This window comes from Neomonachus schauinslandi, chromosome X, assembly GCF_002201575.2.
Source record: "Neomonachus schauinslandi chromosome X, ASM220157v2, whole genome shotgun sequence".
NCBI classification, from domain to species: Eukaryota; Metazoa; Chordata; class Mammalia; order Carnivora; family Phocidae; genus Neomonachus; species Neomonachus schauinslandi.
In genome coordinates, this window is record NC_058419.1 from 25620669 (window position 1) to 25625043 (window position 4375).

Here is a 4375-nt window from a genome sequence, read left to right on the forward strand (position 1 = left end):
ATCATTGTCTCCAGTCCTGTCCTCCAACCTGCCAATCCAGTCTCCACAGTATAGCAAAAGTGATTTTCTATTCTAATCACGTCACTCCCTTGTTTCCAATTCTTCATTGCCTTAAGTTAAAATCTAAAATACTTAACACAGTGAGCAAAGTCCTTCCTAATCTGTCTCATTATAATCCCACTTTCCATCATTCCCTTTGCTGCAGTCATGGTCACTGCTTCCTGAACATACCATGTAATTTTATATCTTTGTGCTTTGCCATGCAGCTATCTCTGTTCCCTTTACCTAGAATGTCCATGTGAAGTCTTTCCCAGTTCACCCGCAAGGCAGCATTAATTCCTGTATATTTCCATGGTCCTCTTTGCATACTTTATTAGTGTCTCCACATGGCCTTGCAATTATTTGTTTATGTGCCTTTCTATCCTGAATTGCCTGGTGAGCTTTGTGTCTTAATCATCTTTTTTTTTATTCAAGCTTCTAGCATAGTGCCTGACATGCAGTGGGCACTCCACAAGTTGTTGAATGAATGAAAAAAAAGAATGACAAGTAAGTAGCAACAGGTTTCATTTTGGATAGTTAAGCATAACTTGAAGGCTCAAACTCCAGACACTTGAAAAGATGGCGGCATTCCAACAAAATTGGAAAAATTCAAAGAGGATGATGACATGGATAGTGGTGGCAGAGATAATTACTGAACCTAAAGCCATACACTTGCCAAAACTTTTGTGTGGTGGTGGGAGCTTAGGGGGGAGGCAGGGATAGACCGAGAAGTAGGGAGGCAAATGAGTGGTTGACAATAAGTCCCTTCTCCATCCCAAAGCCTTGCCACATATACCCTTATGTATTTTATCTGGCTCCTCTCATGATCCTCTTACACAAATATAGGAAGTCAGTATTTTCCATTTTTCTCAGTACTTTCTCAAGCAGACCTTGACTGTGTTCCTGAATGTCCTGCCCTATGCTTCTCCATGGCAGAAACACCAAAGGGAAGATGATTCAGCTTACTCCCTTCTTAAAACTGCTACCATCTTCACACTCCTCCCATTTGGCTTTATCCCAGACAGCATGCCAAATATTTTTATATAGTTCTGTCTGAAAAGGCTCTAAATAGATTTATTTGTGCATTAAGAGTCATGACATAAGTTTAAATTATGAGCTTCTAAACCAAATTTGTTGAAAGATTGCCCCATTTATTCATTTATTCATTAATTCAACCATGAGATTATGAGTGCCTACTGTGTGCCAAACCACAGAGTACTCAGAAAAATGTTCATTATGCTTTCCAGGGATGGTATAGTCTCATATACTAATTGGAATGGTGTACTCCTTCTGCGTTGTAAAAATTTTTATTTAATTATTTGAGAGAGAGAAAGAGAGCACAAGTGGGGGGACAAGCAGAGGGGGAGGGGAAGGGAGAGAGAGAATCTCTCAAGCATACTCCTGCTTTGCATTCAGCACAGAGTCCTGCACAGGGCTATCTGTCAACCCCAAGATCATGACCTGATCCGAAACCAAATGTCCCTAGCTCAACCTACTGAGCCACCCAGGTGCCCCTCCTGCTTTTTAATTTTTAAGTAGTTTTTTGGAGTTTAATTACCGGTCATGTATAAGGATGAATCTTACACCCAACAATCTTTTTTTTCTTTTAGTTTTATTTTATTTTATTATGTTATGTTAGTCACCATACAATACATCATTAGTTTTTGATGGAGTGATCCACAATTCATTGTTTTCATATAACACTCAGTGCTCCATGCAGTATGTGCCCTTGTTAATACCCATCACCGGGCTAACCCATCCCCCCACCCCCTGCCCCTCTTAAAACCCTCAGTTTGTTTCTCGGAGTCCATAGTCTCTCATGGTTCGTCTCCCCCTCCGATTTGCCCCCCTTCATTTTTCCCTTCCTTCTCCTAATGTCCTCCATGCTATTCCTTATGTTCCACAAATAAGTGAAACTGTATGATAATTGTCTTTCTCTGCTTGACTTATTTCACTTAGCATAATCTCCTCCAGTCCCATCCATGTTGATGTAAAAGTTGGGTATTCATCCTTTCTGATGGCTGAGTAATATTCCATTGTATATATGGACCACATCTTCTTTATCCATTCATCTGTTGAAGGGCATTTCAGCTCATTCCACAGTTTGGCTATTGCAGACATTGCTGCTATGAACACTGGGGTGCATATGGCCCTTCTTTTCACTACATCTGTGTTTTTTGGGTAAATACCCAGTAGTGCAATTGCTGGGTCATAGGGTAGCTCTATTTTTAATATTTTGAGGCACCTCCATACTGTTTTCCAAAGCGGCTGTACTAACTTGCATTCCCACCAACCGTGTAAGAGGGTTCCCCTTTCTCCACAACCTCTCCAACATTTGTTGTTTCTTTCCCTGTCCATTTTTGCCATTCTAACTGGTGTGAGGTGGTATCTCAATGTGGTTTTGATTGGAATGTCCCTGATGGCTAATGATGATGAACATTTTTTCATGTGTCTGTTAGCCATTTGTATGTCTTCTTCAGAGAAGTGTCTTTTCATATCTTCTGCCCACTTTTTGACTTGATTATTTGTTTTTTGGGTATTGAGTTTGAGAAGTTCTTTATAGATCTTGGAAATCAGTGCTTTGTCTGTAGTGTCATTTGCAAATATCGTCTCCCATTCTGTGGGTTGCCTCTTTGTTTTGTTGACTGTTTCCTTTGCTGTGCAGAAGCTTTTTATCTTGATGCAGTCTCAAAAGTTCATTTTTGCTTTTGCTTCACTAGCCTTTGGAGATGTATCTTGAAAGAAGTTGCTGTGGCCAATGTCGAAGAGGTTACTGCCTATGTTTTCCTCTAGGATTTTGAAGGATTCCTGTCTCACATTGAGGTCTTTCATCCATTTTGAGTTTATCTTTGTGTATGGTGTTAGAGAATGGTTGAGTTACACCCAACAATCTTAAAACAATCTGATTGCAGGTGATTCCAGGAAAATTTTGACAAAACAGGTTCTTAAAGATAATTGGTTTTACCATTCAGTTTGGTAATACCATAACGGAGGGTTCTTTAACTGTGATGTTGACCTTGAAAATTAATGAACCTTCTCTGGAGATCTTTATAAGAGATCAGCATCCCACTAAAATGTTATAGACAGTCATAAACTTGGATCTATTGATCTTTCTGAGGTCCTTTGAACCCTAAGATCCTGTGATTAGAATCCATGCTTGATATCACAAATTCTAGTACAAACTTCTCTTCAGCTTTCTGATCTCTTTTTTAACATCCCATTTAGAAAAATGTACTAAAGTTAAGCAGTCTTTGGGCTAATTTCGAATACAGTCAGTCCTCTTTAGATGGGAAAAGAACTATTATATCAATATTTTCCTGTATATAGGTATTTTTGAAGTTATGATTTGGCATGTGATATATCATTTCTTATTGTAATGACTTGTGACATTGACATTTAGATTAAGTGGATTTGATATTAGGAAAAGCTTGACTAGTGTCATTGTTACACCCATTTTCCTTCAAGAGGTTAATTTTTCCTCTTTCTTCATTATACTCCTGCAATTTTTCTGACCTCTTTGTTGTTTTTTAAAATAATCTTTAAAAAATTAATAAACTATTCTTAGAACATTTTTAAGTTTACAAAAAAATTAAGCAGATAGTACAGAGATTTGCTATTACTACACCCCCCAACTCCCTCCAGCACAGATTTTTCCCTTATTAACATCTTGCATTATTATGGTACATTTGTTATAATTAATAAACTGATAATTGATTCATTATTACTAACTAAAGTCCATCGTTTATTTAGATTTCCTTACTTATTGCCTGTCCTTTTTCTGTTCCAGGATCCCATCCAGGTTACCACATTACAGTGAGTTGTAATGTCTCTCTAGGCTCTTCTTAGCTGTGACAGTTTCTCAGACCTTTTTTGTGGGGGGTGACTTTGGCAGTTCTGAGGAGTATAGATCAGGTATTATGTAAAATGACCTTCTTCTGGAATGTGTCTTAATTTTTTTTTTTCATGATTAGACTGAGGTTATGGGTTTTGGGGAGGAAGGCCAGAAGCAAATAAAATGCCACTTTCTTCACAAAATGTCAAGGATATATATTATCAACAAGATTTACTGTTGATGTTGGCCTTGGATTGCCTGACTGAGATAGTGTTTGTTAGGCTTCACTGTAAATTTATTCTTTTTCTCTCTTTCAATAGTGTACTCTTTGGAAGGAAATCATTATGTGCAGCTCACACTTAATGAGTGGGAATTAGACTCCACCACCTTGAAGGCAGAATATCTACATTACATTATTTGGAGTACTGCACAGGCTATTTGTCTCTCCTCCCCCATTTATATTTATTCAATCATTCATTTATATCCATATGGACTCATGGATAT